This window comes from Microcebus murinus, chromosome X (assembly GCF_040939455.1).
Source record: "Microcebus murinus isolate Inina chromosome X, M.murinus_Inina_mat1.0, whole genome shotgun sequence".
Taxonomy (NCBI): domain Eukaryota; kingdom Metazoa; phylum Chordata; class Mammalia; order Primates; family Cheirogaleidae; genus Microcebus; species Microcebus murinus.
In genome coordinates, this window is record NC_134136.1 from 56,960,934 (window position 1) to 56,987,184 (window position 26,251).

At 36.9% G+C, this 26,251-nt stretch overlaps 1 protein-coding gene across 2 annotated transcripts in view; it reads right to left on the reverse strand.

Annotated features, from left to right (window-relative positions):
* The window catches only part of ENOX2 (ecto-NOX disulfide-thiol exchanger 2), a 300,984-nt gene that overhangs the window by 158,818 nt on the left and 115,915 nt on the right, over positions 1-26,251 (reverse strand). The window contains exon 3 of one of the 2 annotated variants that reach the window (XM_012764732.3): positions 7,740-7,883. The exons of the other annotated variant lie outside the window; for it this stretch is intronic. The gene's annotated coding sequence lies outside the window, so the exon portion shown is untranslated. The remainder of the gene's footprint in view (positions 1-7,739; positions 7,884-26,251) is intronic. 2 annotated transcript variants of the gene reach the window in all.

A 26,251-nucleotide genomic window follows, 5' to 3' on the forward strand; every position in this document is an offset into this window, starting at 1 on the left:
GGTATATTATTTTGAGGCTATATTAGATGATATGAAGTTGGTTCATTTGCAGTTTGTCTTGATTTTATATATGGAAAAGTAAAAATCCAAGTGTGACATACGTGTACTAGAACAACCCTACTTATTTATAACATACTATGGACTGTTATTGGCAGTTTCCCCTGTTATAAAAAAAAAAATCCCAGGGATAGGACTTTGAAAAATCAAAAGTCCTGTTAATCTTAAAATAAACAGTGATGTTGGAGGTTGTGGAGATTCTTGTCCCACTTGTCACCATTCCATAGGGAGGAAGAAATTTCCATTGTGTTTGTGAATGGGGACAGAGTACTATGGAAACTTCTCTGGGCTTTCAGCACAGACGTAACTGATTGGTAAGATTAGAATAAAGATAAGTACTCATTCATGGCCTACCCTATGCATTCTGGCTCTTAGGTCTGAATATCTTCCAACTGAGATGACCCTCTTTCTCTGATAAAGTGAGCAGAGCTTAGTTAGGACACAGGCATTCACTATCTCCTAGAGGCAGGCCTACAGGTCCACTTTGCTCTTAATTTCTTGTTTCCACTGAGGTGTCATATAGGCCATCACTCTCAATAGCACTGGGAAGGTAAGTGGTCTGCCCTGAAGACTCAATCTTCTCCACAGTTGGGTATCAAGGTATGCATTTGGAGCTGGAGGTGGTAGGAAGTCTCATTAGGCCTTAGGTATAAGCCATGTTATTCAATCCATTTTTACCTATAATAAGGCTCATATCATATTTTGTTCCTCACATGGTTTTTTGTGTTTTTTCTCAGTTTGATTCAAAAGTGGAAGGATAAAAGCAGTGTGGTTACATCATGCTCTCAAGCCCTAACAAGCAGAGCAGTAACCATAAAAGTATTACCTGACAGATTTCAAAATGCTTTTTTCCCATTAAACAGATGTGGAAACTGAGGCTTAGAAATGGTTTCTGTGATTTTCGCAAGGTCAAAAGACTAATGATAAGTAACAAATCCAGTACAAAACCAGTACAGTTTTGTCAGTACAAAAGTACAGTACAAAAATCCAGTACAGTCTTTAGTATACTTTTCACTACATGTCTGAGTGTGCTCATTTCTCTTTTAAGGACAGGGAGGCCTGTACAAGTCCCAAGGATAAGGATGACAGTTGCTTTGAGCCCTTTACTAAGCTAACAGGAGTTAAAAACAACCTTCCAAAATCTGAGAATCCTCTTACTTTGAAATCCAGTTTTTGTCACCTAAAATTGATTTTTTTCAGATAAGCCTTTGCCCAGTGACAAAAAATTAGAAGATATCCTCTAGACAAAATTATGCAACAAAGTTTAAATCACAGACAAAACACAATTACAAAATGTTTTCCTATCTGGATGGAGTGGCCTTAAGAGTGGGCTTGGATGGGGGATACAAACTGTCCCCTGCCAAGTAAGCAGGTGTCACAAAGAGTTTCTTCTGTGATTTGCTGAGCTGCCTGAGTTCATCTCTACAGAAGTGATTCCCTGATAGGTGTTTCCCAGTCTCAAACTCCTTTTCTATCTTGAGAATAAAGGGCCTTTCCCTGTGTGCAACCAGAACGGATATGGAGCCTTATATACTTCTGGGGGTAGCTTGCCACAAATCCCATAATACTATTCAGCAGGGGGGAAGTAGCACTTTTAGGTTATAGATAAACTTGCTACAGTAAAAATGAATCAATTATGTGCCACAGTCCTAGCCAATTTGAAGTGATAATATGGGTCAGGTAATAACTACTCATTTTGTCATGAATTAACCATGTGGCTATAGACAAGTCCCTTCTCAAGGTCTCAGTTTCTTAATTTCTAAAAATTATAAGAGTTAGATGAGGTTGCCTCCAACTCTAAAATACTAGGGCTAAACATCTACCCACTAGCCTCTATATTACCAACATATGAGGCTGATTTATACTATATGTCTGTCAAGAGAAGTACTCTTAAAGACTTAAGTACAATGAAGTTACAAAATCATTCCAAAGCTATTCCAATAATTGGAGCAACTTAAGAGAGATGTATTTGCATTTTTCTATACTGCCTCTTTTGTGCAACCCTGTCTCCCCTCCCCCGGATAGTCCTTTAAGATGAAAAATTTCACACTGACTTTCTATCAGACCTGAGAAAGAAAGAAGTCAGCTTACTTTTTTGATCCTCTAGTTATCGAGATAATGATTTTATTTCTTGAAACTATAATCAGATAAAAATGTCTAAAGGACTAAAGAAATGGTGTAGTGCTATTAGTCTACTCTTTTTCTTATTTTAATTCCATCTGAAGGAACAATAGGCTCTTCTTGCCTTTGGCAATATAATAATTCAGCTGACATGCTAGAAATACCACACACCAAGATATAAAATGGTGGCATTTTCTCTCTTTAAAAACAATCAATGCTTTCATTTGTGGACTTCAAAGTACATGTGAAATAAAAGGCTCAGACCTGTGATTCTGAGGTAAATCAAAGGGCTTTAAGTGTCATAGAAAAGTATCCTGGTTCATAGCCCTTCTAGGTAAGAAAGGAAACAAAAGTACTCCCAGGCAGATGAGTGTTCATCTCATTTTTATATTTCTCTTCCAAGTGAGCTTAAACAACTTCTCTGATAACACAGTCTGATATAGTTCTTTCTTATGTCTAACTGAATGTCTTCTTGCTGCTCTGCAGGCTGACTTCCTATTATTAATCTAACCTTGGTAGTGCTAGCAATGTCTTTATATAGTCAAGTCTCACTTTGACTTGGAGAAATTCTAAAGGAAACCTCGAGAACTGAGTTAGGAGGTCTATGATCAAGACTATATACTTTCTGGGGATCCTTATCTTAATATAACATTCCTGGTGATGCTAGTCCACCTTAGGCAAAGTCATTTCTCCTCCCTGGTTATTAGCACCTCATCTGTAAAATGCAGTGAGAATGAAAGTATGTTAAGAGAAAAAGAATCACCACAGCAATACAAATTATTATTGATTTGAAGGGTCTTCCTGGAGATCTTGAATGCCTGTGATTTAATTGTTATTGCAAATGGAAAATGGTTGAAGTTCTCTCTTTTCATACTGAGCTATTCATTATTCACATGAACTTTGGCAATACTACTCAGTACTGGGTATTATGTATTTAAGTGAAAATCTATCTTTTAACACAGGCCTATTGAGAAAAGACAATGTAAATAGGACTACGTCCACATCTGTATGCTCACTTTGGTACCATAATTATTCCCAGTTAGTTGTCTACTCTTCCAGAAACAAAGCTGACACTTGAGTATCAGTGTACCATGATGTTGCTTAAAACAATACATTCGATTTTAGTAATCATCTGTTTGGCCTTGTTGACTCATGGATTCTTCTACTTTAGTGTAAGTATTTGATGAAAGGGTTGGTATCTCTGCTTCTACAAATCCAGGTGGCTCTCAAACCAGGAGGCAGTTGGTATCTTTGGGAAAGGAACTTGGCATTGTGAGTTTACATGGGTTTAACAATCTTCTACTATTTTGCCATAGAGTACCATCTGAATAAGTGGATTCACTGCTATCTTAGACAATTTATGCAGTTGCAGCATCACCGAGGAACCATTTCCTTGAGGAAAGGATAAAATTTGAGAGCAAACACACTCTGAAGAATTCTGAGCTCACCTTAGGATAAAAGTTATATAGCAGCCAGATCCACAAAGAAAGTTTATGGTCAGATACGGCAGTAACATCTAATCCAGATTACTGATCTACTTCATAGACAGTTGAGGCAGGATACCCAAACTCCACCTATCAGTTTCCCTTGGGCACTTATGAAATTTCATCTGGTAATGAGGCAAGGATTCCATTAGGGCCAGATATTCTTTTCACATGCACCCAGATTTGATTTGTGGCTGCTCAAGTTTGACCTTTAGAGACAAGTGAGCCTCTGATCAACATCAGATACCAAGTGCCCAGTTTCGTGCAAAGCTCCACCCTGAGAGTGACAAGAAAATAAAAATAAAAAATATAAAGGCAGAGAGAAAGCAAATACATAATCGATCAATAAATATTTCTTGAGCACCTATTGTGTGCAAGACACCAAATCTGCTAAAAGACACATAAATCAGGGGCCCTTGCAATAAGGAGATGATGACTGAGTTGAAAGGCTAAGACATATATATATATAGAGAGAGAGAGAGAAGCAATAGTTTAAGGTGGTCTGTAATCAGTGTCAAGTGATTCATATGAACACAAAGACCAAGGGATTTCAGAGGTACAAGAGAACATTTCTAACTAGGATGATCCAAAAGGCTTCTTGGCGAAGGCAGGACTTGTACTAGGCACTGTAGTTGGACAAGATTTTGACAGGTGAAAGAAGAAAATATGAGGCAAGGGAAATGAATGACATAATCCAGGTACTGAGGTAGGTAAGCACAATGCCTCCGAAGAAAAGCAGTGGATCTCTTGGCTGAAATATGACTTGATTTCGGGAGTAGCAGAAAATAAAAGAAAGCTGAAAAGAAAAACTATGAGATCTCAGAGCTTGAAGAGAGCCTAGAGAATATAAAATACAAGCTCTGCTCACCTTATTCTAACCTATTTTTCACACAAACACAGCTTTCCCTAGTCTGCCACCAATGTTTAATATACATTTTAGTAATAGGTCTACATTCCTACTATCTACAGACATAGTAAGTATTGCACAGTAGTTAGAAATAGGCTTTGGAGTTGGAGGCCTGGCTAAATTGCTTGCTAACTGTTCAACCTTGGGTAAATTTAACCTTTATTTCTTCATCTATAAATGTAGATAATAGCATATTCACAGTAGACGGAGGAAAAAAAGGAGAGAGAAGGCTTGGAGGATACAGAAAAGGAAGAAGAATCTACAAAGTGTATTGTCAAGGCAAGTGAAAGTAGACAGAATTCAAGGAAGGGGGTTGTTGTTAATATTAATAGCATCAAATGAAACAAAGAGGTCAAGGTGGTTGAGAATTGCCAAAAGGCCACTGACTTTGACAATATGAAGGGCACTAGTGACCTTTAAGAAATCATTTTGGTACAAAAGAAAAGAGGCAGTTTGTAGAAAAGATATGAGGTAGGAGAGATGGGAAAGGAAGGAAAAAAGAATGGGCAGTGAGGAACTAGAGCTGCAGGCAAAGATCCCTCCCTCATTTGCAGCGAAGGAGAGGGCAAGAGACAGCTTTGACTCAATTGTGTTACAGGTCTAGTGATGCAAAGGCTGGAAGTATATCTCAGCTTGGAACTGAAATGGCTGGCAGCTCCTATCTAGCTTCCCTCCTTGTTATGATGCAGGGAACGGTGACAAAGGAAAAAGGAAGTTTCTACACAAAAAGCATTTTTCCTCTTCCTTTTGTCTAGCACTGCAGAGGAAGAAAATAATATTATAAAGCAATCTGCCCATTATCACAAGATTGCTGCTGAACAATTATGAGAGACTCCCTGTATAGAAAAACCTCATTAATTTGGACTACACTAATTTGGAATTTGTGGCACTTTAACCTGGGCTGGAGTAACCCTACCTACAAAGAAAGAGTTCACTAAGCAAATAGTGTGAACAAGATTTCAAGAGAGCTAATTTAGCCTGCCAGGGGCTTATTTTACCTATTTTAAAGAACATACTGTTTTTAAAGAACTTCAGCATATTCATTATTTGAATGCAAATTGTTCTGCTAATTATAGATTAGCATAATCTACTGTTAAAATCCTATATCTGCAACAGTTACTTTGCTCTCACTGAATATGCTCATTAGAAATAAAATGGGAATTCTTTAAGGTTAGTTCACGCTTTAGATGAATGCATACACCCTTTCCCTACCCTCATGAGTTAACTACAGTTCCATAGGTATTAGCCTAAACTAGTACATCACGTAACATGAAAATAATGAAAAAACTAGCAAATGATCAAAAAAGGCATCAGAGCAGCCAAAAAAGATATTTTAAAGTTGATGCCCTAAATTCCATGCACTCTATCCATGGCAGGTTCCATTTATAGCTGATTTAACGCTTACTTATCACATTAATCTGATCCATCAACTTGGAGAGCTGGCTGGGTGTTTTGTTGTTTTTTTTTTTTAAGTTTGTAACTGATTAGAAGGAGAAAAGGGGCTGCTACAGGAAGGGACACTGAAAGTAATAGGAAATGACAGCAAACTGCAGAAAAGAGACAGGACATGTGTAAATGTGGCTGTAATAACTAAAAAACCAGTCTAGCACAATTTATTGTAGAGGTAAAATGCTCATATTCCTTAGTAAACCTTGAAAATTATAATAGAGTATTAGAGTGTAGTATTACATGTAATGACTAGAATTATGCCCCTAAATGATCAAGCAAAGTTCAAATTATGTTGAACATATGCCTTAAAAAGGCAGATAATTTTACACACACACACACATTTTATACCCATAATGGTTAACCTAAAAATGTGAAATATGTTGATGCTTAAAAAGATGACGTTCATAATATTATTATATAATAATAGCAACATTTATTTGGTGATTAGTGCAGATATACTTTATCTACATCATTTCAGTGAATTATAATAATCGTAAGAGGTAGGTTTTAGTATCATTTCTACTTTACATTGAAGAAAGTGAAACTCAGAGAGGTTAAACAACTAGCTCCAGGCCGCAGAGAGAAATAGAGACAGGATTAGAGCTCAGGCCAATTCCTTGTCTATATACTATGCCTTTCTATGTTCCAGAAAATACAGCTAAGAATCACTTGTTACTTGAGGGCTCTAAATAGCTAATGTTTTACTGTATTTCCATTTTTCAAACTCACATTTAACAAATATCTCAATTTATAACCAGAAAGACCTATGATCTAAGTGTCAGATATATTATATTTTTGTAAACACGCTCCATTCACACACTGAAAGTAAAAGTAATAGTAAAAAATAAAACAAAACCAAAAATAACTGTCAACATGTATGTCTATTAGGCTCATCCCCAAATCCCAGATAAGTCTTCATATACTGGGAATTCTATTTCCAAATGAATAACCAAGCAACAAAGAGATGAAATTTTAAAATATCAAACAATTAGTTAATATCTGGTTCCTATTATTTCCTCACTCCTTTAAAAAAAATTAAGATGAGAGTAGGCCAATGGGACATGAAGGATGGAGGGGGGATTGCAAGGGAAGATAAAAATTCAGTTGGGCTATTACAGAGGACTTAGGAGAATGTGTTTACCAGCTGTTCTCAGAAAATTATAAAGGCATAAAACACATGTAGGCATAGTGTATAATGGGGGAAACGGGTGGAATGTGGGGAGATACAAAGATATGCAGTTATCTACATTAGAAGTAAAAGTGAAGAAGGCCTACCACACATACATACGAAGACAAGTGTATAGTGAAATCATTCAATTGTGCAATTCCTTCTACCTAAATTGATGCTCTTTACTCGTCTCCTCTTGTCTCAAGCCTACCCATTCTTTAAGGATCAGCCAAAAATGTCACTTCTGCCATAAAGTGTCCCGTGATCCCTAGGGCAGAATTAGTCTTCTTCATTTGTGCTCCCATAGGTTTTTTTCTTCCTTTTACACATTTATCACAGCACTGATGATACTCTATCATGTTATTGGAGTTATTCATGTCTGTGTTTTTCTCCTTCCTCAATCCCATCATGATTTCCTTGAAGGCAGAGGACTCTCTCATTTCTGTAGTTCCTACTAGTCCTAGCACAGTATGTGACTTGCCACATACTAGGCTCCGGGAAGATGTTGACTCAGTAGCACTGACTTAATACAGTGCATTATCACCTAGCTTACCTGAAGGAGTATTTGTTCTCTTTCTTTTCTTGCTTGATTCCCCTCCATTCTCAATGAGGCCTTCTGTGACCAGAGGGCCACTGGCACTACCAAACTGCAGGGGCTCGTTGTTGTTGGCAGGGTCAAAGGGCAGCTGGTTCAATCCTAAAGAAGAAAAAGAAAGCCAAAGTCCAGACTCCATTAAGGACTGGGATGGTCTCCAGATTTTATTATATGAGCCACTAGTGGAAAGCCTTTTAAATCTTAAGGGCCTAGGTAGGAGTAACAGGTGAATTCCTTAAAGATAGGTGCCCTCTGTAATTTTTACACATCTTGTTGACAAGTACAGAATTAAAATATAAGATAGTGGCTCTGTCATTTGTAAGATCCCTCCTGTTTCTGTGGCAACTTAACATTTCTGGCCACAAGCTAGCAATTGTCTTCTACTTTCTCCCTTAAAGAGATAGGATCCTCTTTAAATGTGGCTGTGGTTGGACCCACTCTTCCTTTGAAAAAGTTTGACTTTGTATTCCTTGGATTATCTCCTGACACTTTTCCATTCTTTCTTTACAAGGTTTGTTGAACTGATGTAGATATAATCATCAGATTATCCTGGTGTCAAAGTCACTTCCAATGATGATATAGAGGCTTCCAAAAAGGAAAACAATAACTTCATGGCAAATGAGAAAAGGAAACAAATATATAAAAATTGCAAGGGTGTTGTTTAGTAGTTGGAGCGACGAGGAGATATGACCCAGGTTTGAGTAGTGTTAATCTCATTCTTTTCAAATAATGTTAGAAGTGTGGTCACTTTACTTGTTGCTGCTGTACCACATAAAATGGCAAAAGGCATTTTCTACTCTCCAAGTCTTACACAGTTCAATCAGAGGCAAGCAGACATAGTTTCTTACTCCTCTGGTAGCAGCACCTGGAGTTTCAAGTGTTTCATTTAAAAACTTCATGAAATGTGAAATCAAAAGCTTTGTTAAAACCCAAAATTAAAACATCTCTTCTAAATCTTTTCTCTACTGGTTCTCCAATCCTATGAAAAGGGGAATCAGGTTAGCCTGATATGGCTCATTCTTTAACTCCCTAGTTTTTCTACAGCCTGCAGCTATATAATTCTTGAGGTAATGTCGTAAATTGTCAAAAAAAACGTGGAATCCAGTCAGGTAAAGGTCCACAGCAAGTTTTAGTAAACGAATGCTAAGGTTCTAATAAAATGACTTTTACATTATTGTTTTAAATAAAGAGTATCCCCTTGCTAGTGTTTTCAGCCCAAGTACTATTTCTTCAGGGATCAAACTCCACTTGGAAAATCTTCATTAAATGTCTTCTGGGACTTATCAAACATTTTTCCTTTACATCATATGAGTAACTAAGTGAAAGAATAAAACTTGCTTCTGTATCTTAAGCCAACTGTTTACTGCATCATATACATGTTCTATTAAATTCCTACTATGATTAGAACTAAAGAAATAAACATTAATTGCTATATATTAAAAAATATTGAGATCATAACCAAGACTATTTTCAAAGAAGACTAGATTTTTATATCATTTACAAATAAAGATGTTTCTTGCACCTGAGGAATCCCAGAGTCAAATATGATTAGTCTACTATTCCAAAACTTTTCTTGGTATTTCTTTCCACAATATCCTACTGATCAAAACAAGTTCCATGGAAGATAGGATGGTATAGTGGAAATATCCTAACAGATTGGGGTTCAAATCTTGGCTGTCCTTTACTAGCTTGATAGTGTTCAGTAAATCATGTAATCTCTCTTAGTCTTAGTTTCATAATATGTATAAGGGCAGTGAGAACACTGCATAGGGCTGTTGCAAAGATAAATATATATTTATGAAAATTAAATTATTCCAAGTGAGTTAAAAACAAAATTTTTCTCTGCATGATTATAAGTTATTCTAAGGAAGAAACTTTCTCCCTCTCTCTTCTCTGCCCTATCTCTCTCTCTCTCTCTCTCTCTCTCTCTCTCTCTCTCTATATATATATATATATATATATATATATATATATATATCCTCTCTCTCTTCTCTCTTTCTCTCCCTTCCCCTGACAACTTATCTCTGGTGGCTAGCACCATGCCTTATATACAGTGAGTGTTGAATGAATGAATAAATTCTCAATACAGTGGGGGTAGATGACTCATTCCATTAATTCACATAATTAAAGACTGGAGAGCTGATAATCAAGAATTAATGCCACACCTTAAAAGTTCTGATGCTGATTATATCAACATTGCTTAAAATAATTAGATTTTAAATGCATCTCTATCATTTGAGTACTATACTGCATGATCCTGATTAAAAGAAATGCTCAGGGATTAGGAGTTCTGATTAATGATGGTTAATTAGAAAAGTCTTTTTTATTTTGTTTTGCATTTCTCATGCATTTTTTACATGAGACAGGGTCTCATTCTGTCACCCAGGCTAGAGTGCAGTTGCACAATCATAGTTCACTGCAACCTGGAACTCCTGGGCTCAAGCAATCTTTCTGCCTCAGTTTCCCGAGTAGCTGAGACTAAAGGTATGTGCCAAGAGCCCTGGCTAAATTTTTTTTATTATTATTTTTTGTAGAGATGGAATCTCACTATGTTGCCCAGGCTGGTTTTGATCTCCTGGCCTCAATTGATCCTCCTACCTCGGCCTCCCAAAGTGCTAGGATTACAGGCATGAGCCATTATACCCGGCCTTATTTTGCATTTGAATATTTTACAGAATGATATATTAGTCCATTTCTCTGCCTCATTAAGTAGAGGACCGAGGATCTTACAGAATTTTGGAGCCATGATCTGTAAAAGGAGACCAATAACAGTACCTAAGTCATAGTACTGCTAAAAATATTAAATGAGATCATATATGTAAAACATTCTCCGTAACATCTAGCACATAGTAGATGCTCAATAAATATTAACTGCTACTATGATAATATTGGATTTCCATTTTTAATGTATAGAATTGTTGATGTAAAATGTGAGGAGATTGGTCCAAGTATATACCTTACTTTTCTCATTGAACCTTTTCATTGCTGTTTGTACCTTTTTTTAAAGTTGAAGAAATCTAGGAAAATAAATCTGGTGAGTTAAAAGTATTCAGTCATAGACATTTGATTATAATCATGCTTGCCCTTTATTTAGTCCCATATAATAACTTTAGGGATTTAGGTATTTTATAACTCATATTAATACACAGATTGTTTTTGGCACTGAAGAAGAATTCAAGGAATTTCTATGTATCTACCTAATATATGATCCAGATATGTGAAAATCCTGATAATGCAGTGCAACATTTCAGGCCTAATTTTTTATAGGAAAAGATCTCATATGGAAGAGAGAGACATCACTCAGTAAGTTGATTTATTGAACACAAATCCACATTTTGTATTATCCAGGACCCAAGACAGTCTGCAAAGATTTGTAGTTCGAAAGCAATGGCTCTAGAGATAGCAAAATCCTATGACACCTGTGCTTTCTAGCTACTTATATTGTATTATTTGATTCCTCCCCTAAGACAGTACCAAATAAACCAATAAATCAGTAAATCAATATGTACTTATAGGATCTTTTCTGTGTCATATATATGTCACCCATGCTGAGTGCTATTTTAAGTAAAATAGCCCCATTAAAATTAAAATCCTAAAAAGAAAACCACCACTTTAATTCCAAGAATTTTTATTACTGAAACTTTAATTATGACATAAATGTAAAAATATTAGAGATAACCATATTGTAATTCTTACCCAAACTATAGAATCTGTCTTTAAATCTCTTATGGAAGTAATGTCTACCACTTTCTACTAGACGTGATGAAATTGGAAAATATTATATTCAGAAGAAACTTTTAAGTTAACATAGTTCATTCTTCTATGCCACGCAGGAATCTTATCCATAGCCTTAATCTAGAGGACACATTTAAGCTTGAGGCCCATTCCTTGCTAGGCTCCTAGGCATTTAGCTTATTTTCTTTACCTTTTAAAAACTACCATCTAGTCTCTTTTGGAGTTCCTTTTATTTACCCAAAACTGCCTGTGTAGTAGGATGCATTTTGTTCAAATGTCATCTTGCTTATTGTCCTTAAAATGAACACATGGCATATCTAACTTTTTAAGGATTCTATTGATAATTGTTGCAGGAAAAACAAACAAGAGACTAATGGACAACTAAGAATAAAGTCACAAATTTTCTAAAGTCTTATACATTTCTCACAGTCCTTGTTCTTTTATTCCTGAGGATAAACTTAACAAAGCCTTGTACCCTGCTCATTCATTTCCCTCATATCTCATCCCCTCATCCTCTAAGCCCACAAAATTTATTTTGTCCAAAGGGAACCACAAATTGACAAAATAAAGACAAATAGACAATAAACATTAGTGTTATAGATTTCTGCTATTTCTGTATCTCATGCTGGCAATAAACAAATCCATGTGGTAATGTAATCTCATCTAAAACCAAGTTGACTGGTATAGACAGCTGACCAGCTGTTGTTTCATGTCATGTCAAAATACAGATTATCTGACTTTGTAACACATACGAGAGGCCACTTTAGAAAGTATGCATATTGGAGGAGGGGATGGGGTCCTTGGAGAATGACATTTCTCATCCAATGGAATCAAGGCGTTAAACATCTCAGAATGAAGTGTGGTTCTCAGTGAATACTCCAATCTGCGGGTCAAGGAGTTCACATGCAGTGATATCTGCCATACAGATGCAAATGATTCGTGGGCTTTGAGGAAAGCACTGAAGAATTTTTCTGACTTCTGTGAAAGAAGATCATTGATCTCCTTTTGCTCAGCTGCTATAATAGTTACTGTCACAATTCACTTTACATAGCTTTCCACTATCAGGTCAAATTAGGACCAACCTTCATGATGCAATCTAACACTTCTAATGATTACCCCAGGTTATAATACTAAATGTGATCCTGTGGGTCCATGCCACTTCTTATCTCTGGCTGTGGCTCACAGGGTGTATAATGTTAGCATAAAGAAACACAATTCTGCCCTGGATTAGTTCTCTTTAAAAGAAAATGGTTAAAGTCCTGAGAAATATGATAAATTCAAGGCAGTAATCTCCAGACAGAAATTCATGTTCAAAAAATAAATATCAATTTTTGGCAATAACATTTAAGCTAATTTGCCTATAAAATTTCCATAGACTGAATCTTATTTTCCAAATCACTTCAGTTTAAAATCAGACATGGGACACCATGGTGAGAGGGAGGGTCTCCAAATTAGTTTTTAATTCAAAACTTTTGGAGAAACAAGAAGTTAGGATAATGGCCAGGATCTTTGTGTTCTGACAGGTGCTTTTATAGGATTTATCCATCTCTAGGAGCCCCTCCTCACTTTCATTTACCCCCCTCCTCCTTCCTCAGTCCCGGCCTCAAAACCTCTGACTCCACATTTGCAGCTCTCACTACCCAGTTGTTCCACCAGCTTCTTCTGAGGAAATAGTTACAGTGTCCAAAAGAGTGGGACTGCAGTATCACTCTTCAGCCACAGGGGTTAGCAGCCAAAACAACTGAACATTTCTCAGTTCCAGGTCTTAAATGATGTCAAACAAATGAAACATACTTTGTCAATTTCATGAGTTCAATATACTGTATAACTGGTTTAGCTGAAGCAAGGGTAACTGTAAAAGATTAATGGGTGAGTGAAGGTAACAGGAAAGAGATGAGAAAGAAAAGGACAAAAGTCCTCTTCGACTAAGGGGCTTGCTGGAATGGTGGTGGATATAAAAACTTTGAGAGCCAAATTTACTCTTAAGTTGCTTTTTTCAAAGTGTAATACAGGCCTAGGTCACGGGCCAGTTTTCATTAACAATGATCCTTCAGCAACTTTTAGTGACTACTGATATTACTTGGTCAACACATTCAAGTCTTTCCTAAGAAGGCCCCCATCAGCTTATACTTTACTCAACACTTCTAAAACTTTTTAATATGCACACGTATTCCCTGGGGATCTTGTTAAAATGCACATTCTGATTCAGTAAGTCTGAGTTGTGGTCTGCCTTTCTGACAAGTTCCCAGATGATGCTAATCCTGCTGGTGTGGGAATCACGTTTCGTGTAGGAAAGGCTGGCACTCTGGCAAAATGGGACTATACCACACACTGAATCCATTCAGTACTTTCCTACCTCCACAAATTTGTCTCACACCACTCCTCTACGTGCTTCTTGATTTCTGACCTTTCCAATACTATTCTTATTTTAGGATTCATATCAGATGTGTTTTTCTTCATGGTGCCTTTCCTTATTTACTTCTACCCAACCCAATACATACATAGCAATGGAGAAAGGGGAACTACCAATTAGGGGAACTACCATTCATTGGTTGTTTAGAATGTGCCCCACTTTATATACATTATCTCTTTATTTTGTTTTCTAGTTATTATTCCCATTTTATAACAAGGACTGGGAAACTTAAAGAGTTGAAGTAAAATTTCCAAGGTCACACAGCTAATAAGCAGTAGTGCAAGGAACTTAGGCTTTTAAAATTCTAAAACACTATTCTGGCCCTCCTTTAATGTTAGTCTGTACTTTGCCTATGCCTTTCAGAGCATGCCTTCTGTTACAGTTCTTTGAATATTTTGTCTTATCCTCTCTTCCCTCCTGCTTTACCCCACCCGCAATAAATTATAAACTCCCTGAGGACAGAATTTATGCCCTAGTCATTTTATAATCCTCTCCTCCCCCAAGATGTCACATGGTGCTTTGTATAATATTATAAGCATTCCAGAAATGTGTATGGAACTGAACTCAGCTACAACTTTGGGTACAGTACAGTCCCCAACTTATGATGGCTTGACTTATAATTTTTCAACTTTATCATGGTATGAAAGCAATACACATTCAGTAGAAACCATACTTCCTTTAATCAAGATGCTGGGCAGCAGCAGTGAGCTGCAGCTTCCAGTCTGCCGCACATTTTTAACTTATGATATTTTCAATTTTCAATGGGTTTATTGGGACGTAACCCCATCATAAGTCAAAAAGCATCTGTAGTTGTGTTTCCCATCCCAAACACCAACTGACTTGCTGCTAGGGTTGTTGTAAAGGGAAAAAGGAAGTAAGGTTTGGGGGGTTCCTTCAGGGAGGCTTCTTAGTATTGTCTCTATCCTAGGATTCCTGAGGACTCTTTGGGGAGTGGTGGTAGATTATCATACACTCTACCCCAAATCTTATACCTGCATAATTTCATTCTCCCTTTCTGAGGGGCATAATAGTCCTCCCACTGACTAAGACCCTCATGTGAGAAAACACTATAAAACAGATCTCATATATGGATTTTCTGTTAATAGTTCTATGCACAGCAGGTTACATATCCTACTTTACAAACTACAGTTAAGAAACGGCAATCTCTAGAGACGTACTGTTCAATACAGTATAGCCATTAGCCACATATAGCCATTTAAATCTAAATTTAAATTAATTAAAATGGAATCAAATGAAAAGTTCAGTTGCTCAGTTGTACTAGTCATATTTCAAGTTTTCATTATCCACATGTAGCTAGTGGCTACCATGTTGGACAGCATAGCTATAGAACATTTCACTTATCCCAGAAAGTTTTACTGAACATTGCTTTAAGTCAGACTTAGTTTCAAATGCCACTTACTGGGTGTGACACTTACTAAGTATGCCACTTATATGGTATATAAAATAAGTCACTTGATTTTTCTCAGACTGTTTCTGCATTGTAAAATGGGGATGACAATGCCCCATCCCCTCGTGGCAAAGTGAGGAAAATTAAACAACAGAACTTATATTTAAGGTCTAACACATATTAGACACTAAACAAGTGTTAATACCCCTCTACTAACTCAGCTGGGGATTTATGTGAATTTGCCTCAAAAATGAAATAAGAACATTTGAGTAATGTGGCTCCTGGGCTACATCCTATTTATGGCTTGGAAGATGTTAGCTTTGCATTCCTCTTCTAACCTACTTTTTCTTACAGATAATACAAAGCTATTAAGGTAAATCATTAGTAAATAATGCTAGGAGTAGTCAGTGATTGCTCTTTGCTTGGATTATGTTCAAAAGACCGTATCTGTCACTACCTTGAACTTTCCAAAATGAAAGAACCATACTCCCCCTTACAACTAAAATGCCTCTTCCCAAAGCTTTCATGAGTGCTCAGTTCCAGCTGGATGCTGTACTCCTAGAACACTGCTATCAGTGACATTAGAGCTGGACTGGAGAAGGACCATTTCTCTCTAAATCCATATTTTCCTACAGTCAGAATGTTCTCTGTGTTTTTCCTGTGGGGCTGACATCTTCCAGGCCTGGTAAAGGTGAATTATTTGAGAAAAGTCTGAACTAAATCTGTTAAGGTGTTTGGGTTCTGTGAGCAGGAAAGCAAAATACATATTTCCAACTTCAAGAAGAAGAACACTTCAGGATTTTTTTCTCCTGTACAATTTAAGGCTTGGGAAATACAGCAAAATCACATTCCTCATTGAAAAGAAAGTTCAAAAAATGTTGATTTGATAGCACAGTTCAAAGTGACAGATGGCAGATGGGCGATCTATCATTTCCTTAGGATAAAGTCTGGCAGTCTTCAGAGGAACTGATACGAGAAAGCCTTATTTTGCTGTAGTTTAGCCCTGGGAACAGTTAAAGCAACTACCATTCTCTCCACATCTTTCGGGGTGGGGATTAGAAAGACAGTGATTCATCAGTGCCTGCTTTGAGCTGGCTCTAGGCCATGCTGCAATTTCTGTTGACCAATTTTCCACCTGAGTGACAGAAAAAGGGCAAGTTCTTAACACACTGACCATTAGGTTATCTGTTTAGTATTGGCCTGAGAATGTGCCCAGAGGTACTGTATTGTGGGGGTCTCTGTCTAAATAAAATAAATAATTGCAGATTTCAGAGCCTGAAGACAAAGAGTTGTTCTAGTATTGAAATTAGAGTCTATCTTGTCAGATCTGTAATGAGGTCTTCCCTTCAGGCTGATTGATTTCATAAAGCTGAGGCAATTATCAAAAGCCAACACAGTTATCCTTGCAGAAACCACTCCACTGGTTTTGAAAACTAGCTTGTTAGATGGATCTGGTCAGGAGCCTAGGCTGAGGCAGCTCTTTCAGTAGGAACAGTTACTACACACCAAGAACACCAATTTCCTCTAATAGATTCTTAAGACACCAGTAAATAAGCTGTAAACAAGGTTCAGCAAAATAATTTGACATGCTGTGAGTGAGTGAAAATTGAAGTTGCTGTCAGATTAATCTGCATTCCAGTATAAGATGCTTTGAAGAAGAGTGTGAGAGCTGGAACTCTTTTGGTCTTTGGAGAGTTAATTTTATCAATTAATGCTAGAAGGATGCTGGTATCCTTTAAGACTGATGCACTGCACGAATAACATTTGTATCTTTGCTTTGCCCAAAATGTACACACTAATTTCACCAGATTTCCTTTCTTTGTTTATTCAGCCTTCATTAACTATTTATCCAATCACTGTGCTACAATTTTAATTACCTTGTAATTAGCCAATGATGAGCTTGTAATTTAGCATTCCCTAAAGTCAGAACTACATAAATACAGTAAATCTTCATTTACATGTTCAAAATTTTATCCTCTCTCCTTCCCCCTTCCCCATTAATTTTGCTATACTGTATCATTAATGTTCTGGAGTTATGCTTTTTGCATTCCTAATCTTTTATCCCTATTTGGACTAGTTTTTCAAAAACGTATGATAAACAGCCCTTACTGTTGGCTGTGAAATTAAACACACAGGAGAAAATAGAGATTGCTGTAATATGCTAATGCATCTTTATAGATCCATACCTCCCCTGTAACAATTCCACCTCAGGAGTAAAAATACAAGGTGCTGACAAGTGATTAACTGCTTTAGAGAAGTCCCTGCCTTAGTGGAAGTCAAACCTACTACTACTGAGAAAACTAGAATCTGCTCCTTGAGAAGACAGCATGACTGCAAAGGAAAAAGCCTGCAAAAAAATATCTATGTTTGAAACAAGTGGTACCATTGCTGTTGTATAAAACATAAGTAGGATCTTAATTTTCCTCCAGCCCAGAGTCTTACTGAGGTATTCAGCACATATTGGAATGAATGAATCAAATTAGTATTGACAACAGTTCCACTCCTTATTCATTCAATCTGCTTGAACAATTTTGTGTACCTGGCAGTATGTGAGGCTTGAAGATTTCAGGACTTGATAAGATAGTTTCTTTCCTCAAGGAGATAGCAAGCAGAAAGGAAGGCAGATATATACATAGAAAATCTGGCCCAAATTATTGCACCAGTTTCATCTCTTGCAACTTCCCCTAAGTACCCTCTGCTTCACTAATACTGAACTTCTCAAACTGACAATGCTAAGCCTTGTCATATCTCTGTGTTTCTATACGTACCATTCTCTCCACTGAACATACAATTTTCCCTTTCTCCACCCAGAGAGCTTTTACTCATCCTTCAAAATCCTGTTCAAATGTCACCTCTTCAGTGAAGTTTTCCCTAAATGTCAAGGATCTCTCCACAGGAATACACAGAGACTTTATCAAAAAACTTATTGTATGACCTCATAGTTCATTCTAGATGTTTGTGTGTGTGTGTGTGTGTGTGTGTGCATGTGTGCACACGTTCTGGGTAGAAGGTTGTCACTATCTGATCCATATCTTAGAAAAATCACTCTATGGCAGGAAGAAGGACGTAGTGGAGGTGAGAAGGCACCCTAGGCAGAGAGACTAATTAGGAGAAAACCACAGTGATACAATGGGGAGATGACAGTAACATGAACTCAGACAGTGGAAGTGATATAGAAAGAAATGAATGGATTTCAGAGATATTCATGAAGTATAATCATCTGCATTTAGTGTCTGATTGGATCTGGGAGTTGAGGGGAAGAGAGGAGTCTGAGATGACTTCATTTAAAAATTCTTAAGCCACAGTCATGAAAATCCTGCAATGTTTGTGGGCTTTGGTATGAGAAAAAGCACAATCCATTGAAAACATATCCATAAAGCTACGCTGAAAAATAAAACTCTGCCAATCTCTATTTACCATAGCATAAAAGATGCCAGGAAACATCAGCAAATGGCTTACACTTGACCTTTACTATGTATTCTTAAAGCTTGTCAAAAGATATTAATTCATCCAGAAAAAAAATAAAGCATAATAGTCTAAGAGGCAGAATAACATACTATTGGGCTAAGGGTGGGGAGATTTTAATAATAGGGCTCAGACTTGGTTTATTTTGTCTATAGCATTCACTGACAAAAGTGTCTTTGAAAGTCGGGAATACTTAATAGATTCCTTTACTTTCTCCCTTCATCTTTCTCCTTTCTCTTCTCCTCCCAAACAACTCCTCAAAATGTTCTTATTAGAAAATCTTACATTTTAATAGCAGCTTTTTTTTTGGTATTATAGTATGTTGGATTAAGCTAACAATTCTCCTTTTAACAATACTCAAAGAAAGCTTGGAAAAATTAGTGCTATGTTGTTTTTCTCTCTGCCAAAGAATAGAGCAGTGTAATTGTCTCCTGGAGAAGAAGCACTCTAATCATCTTTAACTTTAAAGTAAATTCATTTTAGGAAGATGCTCTGAGACAAACAATTGACAGAGCAAATAAGGGCTCCTAGGAGATTGCAAAGTGATGGATTGAGTTGAAGAGAATGACACAGCCAAATTCAATTCTATGAACATTTTCAACTTGAGTGTCTCTGTAACAAAATAGCATTGTATGGGAGTTAGAATCGTGTCACATCATGGAAGATAGGACTTAAACACTGCATAGATTCTTAACACCTAAGAGTTCTAGACACCCCAGAGTCAGGAAGAATATAACCCAATTATTCTGACTAAACAGAGGAAGCTATTGTACCAGGCAAAGTCAGACGGTAAAGCATAGTAACTTTCCAAAAATGCCTTTAAGAAGTCGAGACCACTAAAGACATAGACATACTCTCAATCCAACGATGTCACTGGGATCTTAGAATAGGTCTCAAAAGCCAAGGTGTTATTCTGATTTGGAAGATCATTTCCACTTTCATTCTCCCCCTAACTGAATCCATCTCTATCTTCCATTGTGGATGTTCCGTTATTTTTTATAGCCACCCCCCTCCTTAGGCTTGGGGAAACTCGTCCTTCAGAGACAGATTTGATTAGGTAAATATACAGGCTTGGTAAATTTACAGACTCAGAATTTCCTGGAAATTGGACACTCGTGTGGGATAATGGGGGAAGGAGAATAGCAATGAACTAAGGCTCTGAATGCCTGACCAGACCAAGCAGCCTGGCCTCCCAGGCAGATGCCAATCATGAACATATAGCAGCAGTACAAGAAAACAATTCTATTTAAGGACACTTCCTTTGGGTTTCTGAAAGGAAATTGTTTTCTTTGGTACACATGTGACTCAAATCTGGTTTTCTACAAAGCAAACAGAGGCAAAAGGAGCTCTCATGTTCTTTTGTTTTTTATCAGCTACTTACCTGCCTCAACCCAGTCTCCTACCTCATAGGTTTGTTACGGGTGTAATCTCCAGAGGAGACTGAGAGTTTAAGGCACTGTGTCTCATCCCTGGCTACATATTAAAATTACCTGGGGATTTTCTTTAAATACCAATGCCTGAATCCTACTCCTAGAAATTCTGACAAAACTGGTCGGGGCCTAAGTGCCTAGTTTTCTTTTTTTAAAAAAACAAAAAAACAAAAAAAACACCAGGTGACTCCAATGTGAAGCCAGAATGGAGAAACACTGCTGTAAATGGTTTTCTAATTTAAGGCCAGCAAATGAGTATTCACTGCCCACAGTTTTTTTTTTTTTTTAATTTGAAGCCAGATAACACTTAGAAGTTTATTGGTTCATCACCTACAATCTTCAGGGAACTGTACTGGTTGAGTGGTAAAAATATGTTAGACCTAAACTTGCCAGTTTATGATGTTTTTAGGAAAAAGGTGGGTTTTCCTTTTGGAAAGAAAGATTGTAAGGGTTACTGGCAAAAACAAAAAGAACCAAAGTCTTAGAAAAAAAAATTAGGCAAAGTATAATTGTAGGACTATGTTGCTTTCCTTGCTTCCAGAAGAACCAGCTAAAATACTTCAGAAATACTATATCTGTTTTCTTATTCATCTCCAGAGAAAGATTCCAAACTGCCTTTGGGGATTGGTCATGAATCTCACAACCCTTGAGACTCCAGGCTAGTCACCCCTATCCTCAAGTAGATCATTCACTTACCCCACCATGTACACAGTGTCATGAAGAATGTTGGGAAGCACTGCATCTAAATTACAACTACATTTGATTAAAAATCACACTGAATGTGGTTTGCCTATGTCACCTGTCACCTCAGTAATTCCATTGAGCTTTAGAAAAGATCTGGTAAAATGTAAAAAAATGCAAATGTGGCAGTTAGGTATAGTGGAAGAACAGGCCGTGAAGACACAGGTTCTAGTCTCTGCTATTTCATCAAGTCATAGGGTAACCTTGGGTGAGAAATTCTTGATCGGTTCCCTTGATCTGAAAAATGATGGTTGGACTCCAAGCTCTGAGTTTAAGATAAAAAAAAAAAAAAGGTTGGCTGGGCATGGTGGCTCATGCCTGTAATCCTAGTAGCACTTTGGGAAGATTGCATGGGGCCAGGAGTTTGAAATCAGCCTGAGCAAGAGCAAGACCCCGTCTCCACACACACACAAAAAATTAGCCGGGCATGGTGGTGCATGCTTGCAGTCCCAGCTACATAGGAGGCTAAGGCAGGAGGATAGCTTGAGCCCGGGAGTTTGAGGTCACAATGAGCTATGATGACGTCACTGCACTCTAGCTCGAATGACAGTTCAAGACCCTGTCTGAGAAAAAAAAAAAGAAAAAAAGCCTTGATGCAAGATATTCATAAAAACCCAAAATAAAAGTCAATAATGGGAGTAGAAAAGGAGAGCAGCCCCTGGAAGGATGCCTTTCTAGTACTTATTAGTGTCAGTGAATGATTTAATAGTGGTACAGTTAAGGCACCCTGAAAAAATTAAAGCATTTCCAACATTGCTTCTCCCAAAAAAGCCTCCTTAAAGATTTTGCTAATTATAAACCAGAACTTGTAAGGAAGCACAGGAAAGTTTTTTTTAAAAAATGATGTTTAAATACCAATATATCTTCTAAGTAACTTGCCATCAATTAATATTATTTGGAGCACAAGTGGTGTGAAACTCAGAATGAGGGTCTAATGTTGAAATGCTAAAAGTATGTCCAGCATGGTAGGAATAAATTACCCTAGTTGGCCAAAGCTTTGCTCACATATGAGACATATCAAAACACAATGATGTAATAACAAAAAATCCTGTCTCCCTCTGCCAATGTTATAGGGACTGCTATTAATTTAGCCAAACATAGTATTTGTGTACACATAAGAGCAGGCAACAATTACAATCTAGACATATTTTAAATTTAATCTTTTTTATTTATTAGTATTGTTATACAGCAATGAGTATTCAGAAAAAAACTAATCAGTGTGCATTATGTAACAATCAGACAAAATACTCCTAATCCTCTGTCATTCTTTTTCCTTGGCCCCTGGGTACTCATTAAAGGTTAATTTATTTAAATCTCTCAAACATTCATTTCAATCTACTTTAATAAACTAATGAATCTTTGGAACTTTGCCTAATCAGCTTATGTTTCCTATTTTAATACATCTACAAAATGTCTTTTTTTAAAGCCTGTTCTTAATAATTGTCTTCCCTCTTGAAGATAGGATTGTGCTTCAGTGACAACCTGATTTGTGCATTTGGTGGCACATTTACAACCTCACTGAGCACACAGGGAATGGCTGTGGCTTGCCTACTGCTCTTAAACATAGTTACATTTTAGAGGATAGTGAATTGATTTGTGTTTAGTAGGATAATAATCCTCCAAATTGAAATGGTCATTTTGCAGTTTAGTAAGAGTGACAATTATATTAAAGCAAGGCTCTCATAACTTTGATGCTTGTCAAACAACTCCCCAGTCACTGTAAACCACAGCAATGCATAGTACATGCCATTTGGATTGGCAAATATAAGTGAAGTCTAGAGAAGTCTTCAAATGAGTAGTACAATCTAAATGGCGTCTAAAATTGTCCCTTACAATCTATCCAACCGCCATATTCAATCAATTTTTGTTTAATGGCAACTTTGAGGAACTTTTCACATAACTACTTTTAAATTGAATATTCTTAAGGTAGTGGGTAACATTCAGGGACTGCATGGCACTCTCTACACCAGAATGTCAGAAACCAAAGTCTTGGAGCAATAGCGCATTATTTCTAACTCCTGCCCGAATAATATCTGACATTATTATTGAATATTATAGCTTACCAAGTGCTTCCACAACACCCCTACGGTGGGGGAGGTATTAACGTTGTTGGTTTGTAGATGAGGAAACTGTAGATAAGATGAGCTTCTGCAAGGTCATAACATGACTGTGTGTAGGAGCTGGAATCCAGATTTTCTGCCTACAAATCCTTCCTCCTGTACCATGCTGCCTCACCCGTGGGGTTGGGTTGGGATAAATGCTTTTACTGATGCATGGTTAACCATTGATGGAAAAAGTGTAAATGTTACCTCCAAGATGTCTTGAGGGGAAATAAATCAAATTGGTCTGAAAAATATTATGATAAATTATTCCACATAAATTCGTAATATAGTAATTCACTGGAGTGTAACTTTACATAAAAGAGATGAAATACTTAATCTTAAGTTTTGTTTTTATTTTCTATACAAATTAATACAAATAATAAATTTATTCCTCACCCTTGCTCTGAATTTCAGGTCTTTACAGTTCTAATGGAAGTGGGTACTTCTAAGTTACATTGCTAAATGTTTTTGTCTTTTCCAAATAGAAATTCCAAAGAATTACCTTTTAAAGTTCATTGTTCATTCATTACACATCTATCCACTCATTCATTCATCCAATCACCCAAATAACATTTACAGAATGCCTATTTTGTGGCAAGCAACAAGACAGAGGTGGCCTCTGCCTAAAGCTCCTGTTGCTGCCTTACTTCCTTAGACTAAGATCCCCTTGAAGACAGGGGATCCTGTCATTCTGCACAGAATATAGCCAGTTCTATTTGCAGAAAATCAATTAAATACTTTTTTGGCAGTGAAATTGCTGGCTCCCCCTGCCGCCCACATGCCCCTCCAGACATATGTGAGTTAGGGGAAGAAATAGCAGAGTCTGCTTATCAAGTCTGACCTTTGGATAATGACTACAGTTCTCCCATCTGAGTTTGCTGCCGTTCTGCCTTGTGGTCAACAAAATGATTTAGCTCAAAATGGCAATTTATCTGTTGCTACTTCCAAGATATCCTCTAGCAAGCTACATTATTTTTTTTAAAAAAATGGTTGCTTCTGCCCTTCAGTATAGAGGTGAGCTGTAACACCAAATGTATTGTCTTGTCTGAATCAGGAAGAAGTTGGGGCTTATAGACAAGATACAGATAAATATGATGCAGCTGCAAAAGCACAGACATTCATTTACTGCTACCACTAAATAGATGCTTGATTTTATTATTTTAACAACAACAATTTATATTCAGAGATTGCTATTATCTTTTCAACTCTCCTTCACATCCACCTTCTAGCTACCTTGTGAGGTGACCACAGAAGGCATGATTGTACAGCTAAAATATCTCTAAAGTTCAGAGAGGCTAAAGTGACTTGTTTAGTTCCACAGCAATCCAGTGGCAGATTTTGGTCTCCCAACTACCACTCCAGGGATTGGGCTGGGCTTCTAATCAACAGGAGAGTTGCATTTTTAAGATTCACTAGGAGTCACAAAGAACTAATTTATTGTCTCAGTTTGTACTATTGCCTAGTTAATTATTTAGAAATGATTTCTTAGAAACAAGAAGTGAGGAAATCATCTAGTAAGCAGGCAACTCTAATCAAGGGACTTCTTTCAGGTGGATTGAGCTTTAATTGCAGTCCTTCAAAAATGTACATTAATTAAGCTCAAAAACACAGGGTTTAAATAAACAAAAACAATAATACAAATACTTTGTATTAGAAATAGTTTTCATTCTGCAATGGTAGAGCCAATTATGCCATAATAGATCTTTTATTCACAAATAATGAAGGCATTGCTGACATCATTTATGGGGCATTTCCGTGGTTTCTAGACTCCAAAATATAAGAACATGGGATTCGTGCATATTTGGTACAAAATATTTTTAGATCATACACAATTAATATATAATATTTTTGAAAGTCAAGAGTTTATTTTTAAAAATCCAGGTCTTCCTATTTTATCATTTATTATTTAGTTCTACAAAGGAGACTTGCCCAATATTTTGTTTTAAAAATGTTTTACTGAACACAATTACATTTCCTTATCATTTAAATCTTTTTCTTCTTCAAGATTATCTGGGATTTTATTAACAGATTTTTTGAAGCCTCTGGTTACTTCCTTTTTCACCATAAGTAAACCACAAGCTATATTATGCACATACATTTTATTAAAATAAATGTCACTTTCATTGCCTTCTGGACCACAACAAAAAATAGCCCTTTGTGATCCAGGTCAATGCACCCACAGTAAAAACCCTTTACCTTTCAAAAACATGCATTATAACATGATTAGATCTGTACTTCATAAATAAGCCAGAAAATGACATATGCGGCTTAATTACCAACCCCAATAATTACTTTGGGAGCAAGGAAATGAATTAAATGGAATGCAGCCCAGTCATTCTAGCTAAAGGGATTATGGATAGGAGCTGGTATAACTTTGGGAGAGGTCAAACATATATCAGAGTGTTAATGAATAACAAACTTGTTAAAAGTAATTCAAAGAAACTGAAAAATGCTGACCACTACTGAAAAAATCCACAGCATAGTATTGAAAATGCCACATCAAATACTTTAACCTACCCCTCCCCAGAGACCGATGGAAGTTTGCTTGGTATAGTGTATTTTCTAGCACAATATTGTGATAAAAGGGTCTGAAAACCGGAACTTTTGGCACTTTCTTTAAGGGGCTCATTTTCCTCCCTTATCAGGAAGCCTTTCTTCCAAAAGCTAGACAGTGAATTCACCTTTTTACAGGGGAAAGAGATTATGAAGAAAAATGAAATTCATATAGACCTCAAACCTCTCATTTTGGCCCATAGTTTTTGCCTCCCTCCCTATTAGAATCTCCACCAGAGCACTAATAGGTAGCAAAATTGGCTGATAGAAGTGTCATTCTTCTATTCCTTCCCTGACCACCCTCTGGTAAAAGAATTAATGAGCAGTAAAATTACCCAAAATCAGACAGGAGAATGGAGAATAAAGAATACCAAGGATATGGGTAACCCACAAACCAGATAATGAGCTCCTGAATAATCAAGATTTGACTTAAAGCTCAATTATTTCTTGCTCAAATCTCAAATCTTTCTTTGGTGTCTTAAACACAGAATTACCACAGAACTACACTTAATCTCTAAGTCCTCATTTGTAGGAATGGGGGCAGGGAGTGATGGCTAAACTTTAGCATTGGAACCGTTGGTAGCAGCCTCTCTTGACACTCCATTATTTCCCTTGTCTTGGGC